Source organism: Anas platyrhynchos, chromosome 2, assembly GCF_047663525.1.
Source record: "Anas platyrhynchos isolate ZD024472 breed Pekin duck chromosome 2, IASCAAS_PekinDuck_T2T, whole genome shotgun sequence".
NCBI lineage: Eukaryota > Metazoa > Chordata > Aves > Anseriformes > Anatidae > Anas > Anas platyrhynchos.
The window spans coordinates 34,935,417-34,948,209 of record NC_092588.1 but is presented as its reverse complement, the minus strand read 5'-3'; the positions used below and the strand labels follow the sequence as shown (position 1 = coordinate 34,948,209).

Here is a 12,793-nt window from a genome sequence, read left to right as displayed (position 1 = left end):
TGTTGAGTATCTCGTTTATGTATATTTATACACAGATATAATACACAAGATTGTGTAGGTATACACACAACACAACATAATTGTACTTCACATAACTGTCTTTCATGTTGGTTAGCAGTACCTAGAGCTTAACTCTGCTTAGTTTGCTTCCCCTCTCACCAAACAGAACGGTCCCGAGCTGAGCAGCACATTAGGCAATGATCCAGTACATGGAATGATGCGGCACAATTCTTTTGGCTTTTTGATATTCTGTATCTCTGATGTATATTTTTAATGCAGAATTACTGATACAATAGTGGTAAGTGAAGTTAAAGGGGATGGAAACTAGTTAATACTGTCTCCAGGGATTTCTAAACATGTAAGGTTATCTAGTCTATTTACAGACCACAATCTGCTAGAATAAAACAAAATCAAACCAAACACTTGCCCTGAAGAAATAATTGGCAATATTAATAATCTTATGATAACCCAGGGACAGTAGTTACATCCCTTCTTTGCCACATATTACTGTTGAAAATATTGTTTAGCTGCTTATTTATCTGGAATTAGCAGATTAAGGAGGAGTGTTTGAGTGAATACCCAACATCTGTGAAAGCAGTTTCAGTTTAATAGGCTGAAACAGACACCACATAATCACTTTTGGTAAGAATTTGAGCAAATGCAATCGTGACTATAGTTACTCCTCTTCCTTCTTTCTTCCCCAACTCGGCTCTGGTAACTACTAGCTGGGCACAAAGCACAGCTCTTTAATCTCACTTTTTATTAAGCATTCACCAGCGATTCAGAAACTGGCTTGTGTAAGGTATTACAGAACAAGTAAGCCAAATCAACATTTCAAGGCTCTCATATGGCTTTCATATTGCTGGGTAGAGTGTGTCTTTTCACGATTGCAAACCTTCAAGTTGGATGTTAACACTTTTAGAGTAACTTCTAATGCCAAAACGACGTTCCTCCCTTTCAGTTCAAAGAAAATACAACATCTGTCATAATGTGAAATGTAGATTTAATGCAAGTGTCAAGTCAGGCACTTGGTAATGAGGTAAAAACCCTTGAGATTTTAAGTCTCTCTTCCGCACTATCCGGTTACAGGGAGGGGAAAGGAAAGAACTGTTTCTTTGGCACTTAGCAGTTTTTCAGTGTCGCTTATCTATGCTTCCTGGACATCTTCTGTAAATTAGTGTATTTTTCCTGGCAGCGTCCCCGAGAGGGAGGAAGGTGTGATAATGCTGGCTTCGGAGCTGAGGGAAACTGAGGCACAGCCCAGACAAAACCCAGACCTGCCGAGGCGCTGCCCCCAGACTCCAGCCTGGGCTTTAGGGGGGCCGGGGCTGCGGAGTCCCTCGGGGAAGGGCAGAGGGCCTCGAACCCCAGCCTGCACCCCGAGGAGGAGCAGGGGGGGGAAGCAACAGGGTGCTGGCAGCGGGGGCGTGGTGGGGGGGCGCGGACACAGCGCGGGCGCGCCTGGAAGCGCGTTCATTTACGCGGAGTGCGGGAAAGCAAGGGTTTGCGGTAAGGATCTGCAGATATCCCCGCTGAAGTATGAATGCCTGCCCTCCAGACCCCAGCCTACCCCCCTTCTCGCTCCTCGCCCCCCGGGCTGCCTCCAGCCTCCCGGGAGAGTCGCGGCTCGGCGAGGAGCGGGGATCCCGGGCTGCCGATGTCACAGCGCCGTTCAAACCGCCTTAGCAGTTTATCAGGATCCCAGGCTGCGTCTTTTATCTCTTTTAGAAAAGCGTCCCTCAAGAGGAGATTGCCCTCAATAGACCCGCCATTAAAAAATAATAAATAAATAAATAAATAAATAAATAAATAAATAAATACGATTTTAGTGTTACTCTTGTGCTTCTGTGCATGCCACTGCGAGGGGGTCCCAGTGGTCCCTTGGGAATACAAGGAGTTGTGAGAAGTGGCCACCGGGCTAATCCACTCCCTCTACCTTCCCGCTAGTACCTCCCCCTTCTGCTCTTTTTTTCAATAGCAGCCCGTTCTCAAAATCTCAGGTTACTTTGCTAAAGAGTTCTCAGCCCTATAGTTTCTGCCCTTGTCTCTGCCTCCAGCTCCTTAAGAGCCACCCAGCCCCAGCGATTGGATTGGGCAGCCCGTCTTGACACACCACTGTGCTGAGTGCTTGAGGACGTGTTTCAACAGATGGTTGGGGTTAGTGTGTGTCATCACACTCGAGTGGGGATTAGGGGAGAGAGGCAGCCTTGCTGGAGCTGTGTGGTCTTCCCCAAGTGTGCGCTGCGAGCAAAAGAAGAACTACCTAGCTCTGGGGGAGAAGAGGGAGGAATCCTTTCCAGCAGCTCAGAGGGAAAAATAAAGCCCCACACTTTGTTCAGGTAAAGTAAAAGGCACCTCCTGTTTCTTTTTTTCTTTTTTTTTTCTTTCTTTTTTTTTTTTTTTTCGTCTCTCTCTTTTTCTTTCTCCTTCCCGGTTTTCAGAGGAATGCTAGCCCAGCACACTTGTCAAAGCCAGTTGCTGCTGCCTTATCAATGCTGCTATTGTACGGCTGACAGATAACAGCGAGCACTGCCTGATGCTCGGCTGTCCGCGCAGAGCTAACACTCTTAACGCAGCTAAGGTCACGCTTGTGGAGGTGTAGATTAGAAAATCTCTCCCGGAGCAGTGTGTCCTGCCGGCCCCCCCACCTCGCACACACGTGCTGCGAGCTCTGCTCCGGGAAATGGCAAGCGGCAGGGATGCAGCCCTTGGTGCTGGCTCTGCTGCTGGAAGTGCCTGGGTGTTGCGCTAGGTTCGTGCAAAGTGCGTGGTCGGGAGGGGGGAGAAAGCGTGGCAGAGCGTTTCTTAGGTTTGGCCGAGGATGCTTGAGCAGCGTAGCCTGTCTGCGGCTCAGCTGTGAGGCGACGCAGAGTGTTTGGAGAGCGCGTTTGAGAGGTCTGTAAAGTTTGAAGGCTGCTTTACAGAGACCTGGCTGGGCTTCTGATGATCGGTAGGGAGACGGTTTGGTTTACACATGGGATTAAAGTTAAGAGAGAACCAGGAAAGTAGGAAAAGGCAGCTTACAATGTAATGCTGCTCTTGCAGCTGCAGCAGAGCAGATGGATGTAATTCATTTGCAGATCTGTTTGTGAAAGTTTTACAAGTCATTGAAAACTAAGTAGCATCACTATAATGGATCATTAAAGTCTCACTATATTTATAGATTCTAAACAAGTGATCTGAAGTGTTAATTAAACGTAAGGAAAAAATTATGTTTGGGAAGGAAAAGGGGGAGAAATGTAATTACAAATTAGCTATGGAAGCACTCTTCTATCATTTTCATCTAATTTTACCTATTAAATTCATTGATGTCTGTAGCGTGGGGGAAGCCCAGCATACTAACTGAGAAGTCAGAAATGTTATCAGTAATTAGAGTACATTAGCTTATCAGAGAATTTAGATATTCTCATTGTTTTACTCTTAAATTACCTAGATGGAAATAATAGAGAATGGGTTGTTTGCCTTTTAAAATAAATCATCCACTGTATATATGTCTCCCTGTGCACAGTAACAAACTGATTTGTTTCTTTCACACTATAACAGATCTTCACACTAACCCTCACATACCTGTGGTGTATATGAATTATTGGCCTGCTACTTGTGAAAGAAATCTAACACTGTCCTCACCACTTACAGGTGAGATATTCTATAAATAATACTGTATATGATGCATTCTGAAATAAGATCTGTTTAGTAGTAGGCTGAGCAAGGGGTTTTATAGCTGGTGCTTTGTGATTTTGGCATTCAACTGTATAACGATGCCCATAAAACCATGTTTCAAGTTGCACATATATTTTTGTCTCAAGCCATTTTTTTATTTTTTATTATTTTTTTTTTTTTTCGGTAAGGAAGTTATTTGGCCCCTTTATGGGTTGTTCTTAGCATGTATTTTCAAACATACCCTTTAGTAAGTGTGTGTCCTCAGAAGTGACCCACAGCAAATTCAAATAAGCCAAATCCCTAATAAGGCTGTATGACCAGATCAAGACCTATGTGAATACATTTGACCATTTTTATATTTCTCTCAGTCCACCCTTTCTCACTATGAAAACTGATGGAAACTTTACAAGCTTAAAAATGAAAAACAAAACAAGAACAAACCACCCAACCATTCCCCCAAAAAGAAAGAAAAACACACACACACACACTATGAGCCTGTGTTAATGCCTTTTATGCCATGTATATTGGATTTTTCCTCTTCACTTTTCCCAGTCTGTCCTGTGAGAAGCCCAGAAAGCCACCACACAGTCTTCCAAGACAGATAAGGTGCAGCAATGTTCAGCCCCGTGAGATGTTCAGTCTGCTGCTGTCACAGCCTAGATTGGATGTAGCCCTCTCCATGGGCATTGTCTGATCATAGATCAGGTGATCTATAAAAACCATGTTTTTCAAGAAACTGCTTAGCTAATGACACATATCTGTTTTGTTACTGTTTTACTAGAGAGAGAAAAAAAAAGAAAAAAAAAAAAAAACACAAACAAGTTTCTCTAGCACTGCCAGAAAATCCTACTGAGAAACTAGGAACAGCAAATCATGTTTTTCCTTCCTTTATAATGATGGGGCTGTTTAAAAGACAATGCCCACGGGGTAGTCCAGCTTCTTGTCAAAATGTAATCTACTGTTCCAGATGGTAAACATTCAAAGACATATTTATGGTGACTTCTACATACCTTCCTTTGACATTGGCTTTTTTTTTTTTTTTTTTTTTACCCTGAGAGCACTTGTACTGGGTACACACATGAAGTTCCCATTAGCATCCTAGCAGCTGTAAAAGTGCTCAGAACTCACAGAGATGTTCCTCACAGTGAGATAAAAATAATCTGAAGAAGAGATCTGAGACCAGTGCAACCTTAGTAGATCCATGATATGCTCAAGGTTAGAAATTCCAGAGGTACAAAAAGATCCATAAACTGCTGCATGAAAGCTGTAATACATATTTGTTGCGGCTAATTCATCTTTGCTTGATAGGGAATGCTGAACATACCAGGCATGTCTGTACTATCAACTGTGTTTGTGATGTGAGGGAATCTGTGCCACACAAAATCTGGTGGGTGCCTTTTCCCAAAAAAATTTTCCCCCACTCCCAGCTAGTGAAGACTAGGTTGGATATTGATTGTTTTCATAGGGCTGTTTTCAAAGTGCTACTTTTTTTTTTTTTTTTTTTTTTTTCTCATTGCTCCAAAACAGTGAAACAGAGCCTGAGAGAATGTTTTCTAGTCAGAATGTGTTCTGCCCTGAATTGTCTTAATTATGTGTCACTTTATTACTTGTCAGGGGCTTCCTCTTCTTAACACTTTATAATCAAGGTGGGTGAGCTTGTTTCATCATAATAGGCAACTTCAATTTTTCCTGCTTGGCATATCTCCTTGGCTTTTCATTGATTTTTTGTCTCGTCTTCAGAGGAAAAAATAATTATGTTTGCTGTAACCCTACCTTTAAAAAAAAAAAAATGTTTGGTAAATTTCCAAATGGCATATAAATACATCTTTAAAAAGTAGGCTAAACAAGAGGTCATTAGGGAAAAAATGCATTTTAGAAACCTGAAGTATCCTAGAGATTGCAAGTATCAGTGTGAAAATTATTGTAACAGCTCTCATCAGGAACTGATAAAAGCAGTTTATTAAAAATGTTGAGATGTTGGGGACAGTGTTTCCAAATGTGGCAGATGTTATAAAACCCATGCTCGGTGGAAGTTAGAAAGCTATGGAAAAAATTATTTTGAAAGATTTGCAAATTCTGTTCTGCCGAGATCACTTTATTGCAGACTATTTTGACAGTTTGCAGTTTATTATCTAGCTTTGTTTAACTTACATACTGCACTCGATATAATGTTTGTTCACGCGGGATCAGGAGTTTGAGTGTTGTGTAACGCCAGGACTTACTCTTATCCTGGCGAGGCCGGACACTTGCAGAGGATGTCATGGGAGTCATGGCTTCCATGATTTTCTTAGCTTTAGAAAGGGCTTTGGGGGATTTGTATTTGAGTGGGAAGGCAGACTGATGTGATAACAATTGAGAAAGCTCCTTTCTGAGTGCCTTGAGAGCTGCAGTGTTCAACAGAGGACAGGGTCCTGTGACAACTCTGTGGTGACACAGAAAGAATCCAATTAGTGGCCACTCCTGCTGTTGATACTAGATCTCTCCTAAAAATTTTCCACCATTACCACCCTCATTGTAATCCCATCAACGATACCGATAATGGGATCACAAGTGTGTTTTCAGAATGCCTGTTTAAATTTTAACTGCTGTCTTAGGAGATTTTGAGGATGTTAGATTAGAAAGTACTGAATAGCACAGCTCACAACAGAGCTACGTGACATGCATGTCACCCAGCAGCTGTCTTTCCCATATTACATTTTCCCAACACCTCCACCACAGGTAGAGCTGCTGTAACAGAGCTACAGACTTGGGTGTTAAAGGTAGATGTACACGGTGAATATTCTATCGAGTCGCAGCTGTCCCTGCACCGTCGTTACCTGTGGACATTGTCCCTGCATGGGACATTTCCATACATGTATGGAAAGCAGCAGGAGATGGGAAGTGATATCATCCCCTTTCACTGTGCCCCAGAAGTGGCAGCAAGGCAGCCTTTTTTTTTTCCATTTAACAAGTTCTAAATCATCATTCTTTGCCTTTTCAGCTGGACCAGCAACCTAATATTCAACCCAATCCCCTGCTTTTTTTTTTTTTTTTTCCAGCAACACAAATTCTCATATAGACTTTCATGACTTTCACCATTTCCATATGATCAGAGTCACTCTTCTGTTGTTCCTGCCAAGTAATGTATGTTAGATGCTGTCAGGAGCTTGTAGTGGACACTCTAAAATGGAAAGACTCTTAAGGCCTCCACCAGTGTTACCTCAGAGTGCAGTACAGTAATATATGAATTGGCAAACCAGACATCTTTTATCCTAGCTGAATTATTTTAGCAAATTTTAGGTATGTCAGTAGTATTCTTCTGAGAGCCTCTCTAAGATCTTTGCCTTAGTATTTCTTGTTCCTGCTCAAAAGTTTTTGCTAACTGGTTAGATGAATTCCTTTTTATTTTTTGGTGCATTAAGACCTTCATTTTCTGATAAAAGTATTATTTAATTCATCTTTTGGTTTATGGAGTGCATACAGCAGTTTTGGTATCACTTATTTCCCAGAACTTTAATCTCCCCTTTCAGAATCTGTTTAAAAGCTTTGGTAAGTCTTTGTGTGCTATCAGCCTTGGAACTCAGCCTTCTTAGCCTTAGCAATCAATGGTGATTTGGTTACAGTGAAAAATTTCTGTAATGGCTGATCTTTTTACTCAAGACTTTATCATGACTTTCTTAAAATTTGTCTTTAAATTATTTTATAGGAAAGAAAAAAAAATACAACTTAGAATTCTAGCTTGTAATCTTTATAGCTCTCTGCAGATTTGGTAGTATTGTTGAAACTTCAATTTTTTATTTATTTATTTATTTATTTTGCCAAATGTATCACAATACCACTGTTATATTCTAGAAGATTGTTAGATGTGGTTCCATGCTATTTTGTAGATCAGTGCTAGGTTTTCCACAGAATAATTCACGGAGTTTCTAAATGAAAGCAAGACACTGGAAGTCAATAATTTCATGTTTTAAATAAAATCTCTCCTGATGTTGTCTTTCTGAATGTCGATGACATTGTCGTTTCTCTATGATGTGACTCTAACACATCCTAGCAAGGAGAGGAGCTGCTCCACAGCAGCTGTATTTTTGTGGTGCTTCACAGGAGGTGAAGTCTATCTGGAAAACCCACAGAGAAAATGGGGAAACCTTTGGCACAAGATTTATGGAGAATAAATGTAACAGGGAGCTGAAAATAGGGATTGTTTTTTCTCTAAAGCATCCATAAAAACAGAACAGTGGTCTGTTCCAGTATTGTAATTGCAATGTGCCAAGATGTTCATTATTCTAACATGTGCACTGTTTTGTCTGTTTTCACTTAAAGAGAGAAAAATGTGTTACCAAGCCCATAAATGTCTGCAGAACTGCCAAGTCTCCTGACTTTTATCAGTAGTCTTGTGATACTTAGCCTCCTTTGTAAAGCTTCAAGTGATTCAAGTCAAGATATTACGTGAGAAGTTGAGATCTATCATTTCTGTTTTTTTTTAAACCTAATCCTTACTGTTGCTGAGGAAGCTGACATGTATGCATGCAGCTCCAAAAACATGGAGGAAACTAACGGAAATCCCAAATCTCACTATGTCAATGCATGCAGACTTTGTGAATAAGGTGGATTTGTGTATATTGTGCCTGGCAATTAAAAAGAATTAAAAAAAAAATACCTGAGGTTTACTGTAATCAGCTCCCCCTTGGAATTTCTCATCATTTGTCTGATAATTTCCATTTTGGTAAAGAGATTTTATTGAGGGTGAGGTTCCTTGACTCTGCTTACAGCCCTGGAGAAAGCCATCCTTGATCCTCCCATCCTCTGCCTCCAGCTGTGTGTTCCCATCTCCTCCCTTGTGCCAGGTCTGGCTCTTGACTCACCTCCTGGTGTGCTGGATGAGCTCACTGGAGCAGTGGGAAGCTACTTTTGCTGCCAGTTTGGTGAGCTGATTCAACTCAGAAAGTGGGCAGATGGCTCAGCATCTGAGCTGGTGCAAAGGAAGAGATTGGACCTGGTGGCTTGCAGAGAGGGGGAGAAACGTGACCAACCCTGTAGAGGGTGTGAGCCGTAAAATCACTCATCTACCTGGTGACTCCTCACCCTGCAGCCTGGAACACTGTATGTCTACAGGAAAGTGTGTGATAATAGACATGAAATCATTCTAATGGTGTGATGAGCAAAAGGCTAAATGTGTATGCTTTTAATGAAAGCATATCCGTTTTTACAGAGAGAATTGCTGCAGTGTGACTTAGAATATGGAAAGACACTGGTTGCTGTTTCTGATATTTTAAATATACAGATAAGCTTTGGAGAGAAATGAATAAGAAGTGTAGAGGAGAAAAGGGAAAATAAATGCTAGTACCTGCTTAGCTACTTTTTAAAAACATGACTGAAATGATGAGGGTGGGATCCAGTCTTCATAGCCAAGGTACTTGAGGTGCCTCAGAACAATAAATACTTACAAAGCAGCTACCTATAGCCATGTACTCTCTCTGATCAATTAAGAGAGTCCCTCTAAAGGCCTTCAGGCATTTCAGTTAGGCAGACAGTATTTCCTTTTAGAAACCTTCAAAGACATTTGCCTCTTTCAGTAGCACAAGTAGGGGTTGAAGCTTAGCCACTTATTCTACCAGGACTGCTAAGGAGCTTAAGCTGGAGGGACTTGATATCATCTTGAGTTTCTTGGTTGACCCATAGATGAGTGATGTCATGGATGAACATTGTCTGTATTTGAAAAGCTGGAATGTAATTCCTACACATCTCTTTAAGGTGTCTCCTACACTTTCCACAAAAGTATGAAGTGGGTCTCTCATTTGAACAGGAGGAGCCATGCTTCACTTGAAAAGACGAGGATACTCATTTTAGATTAAAAGTTATTGAGATACAAACCAGAGAAATGGAACACAGTACTCATCTAAAATGTCATCAGCTTCTGTACTGGGCTATGCTGACAAGAAAAATGCATAATCTTTTCTTTCTAAAATATTTAAGTTACAGAATAATGTTTAGAAAACCGCCCACTCTTGTTTCTTGAAAGAATGTCCAAAGGCTGTGGGACAGATGAAGTTTAGGGGGATCTGAGGTGCTGCTGGGGCCTGCAAGCTCTAAAGGTACACTGGGGAATAACAGATGGTCTTACACAGGTGTGATGGTGGAAAAGAATGGAGGAAAGACAACAAAAATCTTTAAAAGTCCAGTACCCATGTTTCTGGATTTAGCTATGCTAAACCTTTTGAGGGTTACCACCCACTGGCTTGGTTGCCTCAGGGCAAGCCAGTCACAAATTAGAGAACAGTAGTGCAATAATAAACAAAACATGCTGTAAATAATCAGCATTTTTTAACTATTGCTTTTTCCAAAGACTGCAGAGACACTAATGATAGTAGATTTTAGAATAATATTTGGGGTTTGGTAACTTGCTAAGAGTAAGGATGTATATATTAAGTCAACCTTTGTACTAATTTTTATCAAAGACTCCCTTTGTGTCATTCCCCACTATGTTACTGAAAAGAATAGCTCTAACACCTGAATTCCTGAATGTGTCCCTAATAAAACACATATGAATTTACCTTGGATTGTTATGATCTATCTTACATCTAGAGCCAATTTATGAACTGAGGCTGTAACATTATCTGTTTGGCCACCATTGAATAGGATTTAGGGAGACCATTACCATAGTTAGACCAATAAAAATGTTCTGAAGCTAACCCAAGTTTATCTGTCAGGCATTCCAGTAGTTTCTTTTATCTCTATATCAGTAGAAGGTCGGCATTTCTTATCTCACTGTAAACTTCAGTCCATTGCTGGCATATAGACTCACAGAGGAAGGTTTCCTGTGCTCTGCTGCTCTGTAGACTTAACTCCCAAGCTCAAAATGCTGCTGAGTTAGTTTTTTGATCTTATTGGTATGGGGAATTCCTTTAAAGCATGGATCCTCTGAAGTGAGGAAGGGTAAAATGAAGAGAGGCTGAAGGACGTGTAGTCAGGGATCTCCAGGCTCCTCAGAAGAATAGCAAACAGTTCAACATAAGACAAAATGTCATCACAGAGGTGTTGAAACAGATGCATCATTTTTTCTAGGTCTTTTGCATCTTATGCAAAAGTGATCTTATACAGTTCACTTTCTGTTTTTTCCTCTCACTTTCTATGCAAAATTTTCCTTTCCACAAATGCAAGTCTTTTTTTTTGCAATTTAGCAACTTATGAATGCTTTGAGATGCAGTTTAACCATATCTCAAAAGATAGGTCATAACAAGTAACACAGACTTATTTCATAGAATAATAGAATGTCGTGGATTTTAAGGGACCTTAAAGATCATCTAGTTTCAGCCCCCCCGCTATGGGCAGGGACAACTTCTACTACACCAGGTTGCTCAAATCCCCCTCCAACCTGGCCTTGAATACCTTCCAAAACTTTGGATGGCGTTGTTATAGGTGGATGCTATAACTTTGGATGGAGCATCTGCAACATCTCTGGGCAACTAGTTCCAGTGCCTCACCACCCTCTCAGTGAAGAAATTCTAATCTAAATCTCCCCTCTTTTAGTTTAAAACCATTCTTCCTTGTCCTATTAGTATTTGACTGAGCAAAACCTTGCTCTTTTTTTTTTTTTTTAAACCCCCTTTAAGTATTGAAAAGCTGCAATGAAGTCTCCCCAGAGCCTTCTCTTCTTCTGGCTGAACATCCCCAGCTCTCTCAACTTTTCTTCATAGAAGAGGTGCTCTGATCATCTTTGTGGCCCTCCTCTGGACCTGCTCTAATAGCCTCACATCCTTCTTGTTCTGGGGGCCCCAGACCTGGATGCAGCGGCCTCACAAGGGCAGAGCAGAGGGAGACAATCACCTCCCTCCACCTGCTGGCCACTCCTCTGTTGATGCAACCCAGGATGCAGCTGGCCTTCTGGGCTGCAAGCATGCACTTCTGGCTCATGTCAAGATTTTCATCCACCAGAACCCCGTAGTCCTTCACTGCAGGGCTGCTTTCAGTTAAGTTCTTCTCTCAGTCTGTGCTTGTGTCTGGGATTGCCCTGACCCACCTTGCAGTTAAGCTTGTTGAACCTCATTAGGTTCACATGGCCCCACCTATCTGGCTTGTCTCTGGATGCCTCTGGATGGCATCCATTCCTCTGTTGTGTCAGCTGCACTACTCAGCTGAGTGTCATCTGCAAACTTGCTGAAGGTGCACTCAATCCCACTGTCTATGTTGTTAATAAAGATATTAAACAGTACCAGTCCTAAGACACACCCCTGAGGGACACCACTCATCACCAGCCTCCACCTTGACATAGAACCATTGGGTCTTGGTTGTTGTGGTCTTGGGTACTGTGGGTACCTTTCACATAGAAAGATAACCATTAAATCTTGTGAGTTCTTTTTAGCGGAAGATAGTTGCCAGCATAGGCTGAAAAACCTGGGTAAAAGAAGAGCATGGCTAGCTAGAACTGAAGTCCATGCTGTTGTGGATATTGTGCAACCATATCATGACATTATTCATTTTGACAATGTCAGGGTCTTGTATGTAAGCCTGGAGAATTCACCACTCCTTCTGGCAGATGTTACAGCATAAGCAGTGTGAGAAGACTATGCATGTATTATGCATTTCTCTTTTTGTGTGACATACAAGAAACCTTGATTATTGTTTTGAAATTGCTGCAGGTACATTTGCCCTTTGATCAGAGAAAGTTCAGATAATGACTATCAGTGATTCATGTTCTACACTGATTATACTAATACCAATCCATCCAAAGCATTGACTGGGACACAAGTGTTAACACAGTAATGGAAAAGACATGCAAATGTTTAGAGCACCAGTGTGTTGAATCTGGTAGCTATTTGAACTATTCACTCTTTTTTAGTGTTCAGCTACCTACAGCTGCCAGAAATGCCACTTTTCTATTGCCTGCAATAGAAGAATGTGTTGAGCTTTTCAGTTTGGAATTAATCTCTTTAATGCATGTATTTATGGGTCTGTGTGTTTTCGTGTTTGTGTTTGTGTTTTTTGTGGTCTTGACCTTACTGTCAAACAACTCATCTTTAGAAAAACTCTTGCCATCAGTTTGGATGAGAGCCTAACACAGGGCAGTGCACATCTCAAGAATGCCTCACCCCAGTCTTCCAGGCACCTTGCTGAGTCACATGTGGTATGAAATGAGGAGCCCATGTCTCTGCCCTCA

At 41.4% G+C, this 12,793-nt stretch overlaps 1 protein-coding gene across 9 annotated transcripts in view; it reads left to right on the top strand.

The window, feature by feature from the left end:
- Nucleotides 1–2,003: 2,003 nt before the first annotated feature.
- SULF1 (sulfatase 1) overlaps nt 2,004–12,793 on the top strand; it is a 130,418-nt gene continuing 119,628 nt past the window's right edge. For 5 of the 9 annotated variants that reach the window (XR_011807475.1, XM_013099339.5, XM_072034529.1 and 2 more), the window contains exon 1: nt 2,006–2,339. The gene's annotated coding sequence lies outside the window, so the exon portion shown is untranslated. Of the gene's footprint in view, nt 2,340–3,543; nt 3,637–12,793 lie in introns of all 9 variants that reach the window. The other 4 variants (XM_005019344.6, XM_005019345.6, XM_072034530.1 and 1 more) reach the window with 4 other exon arrangements.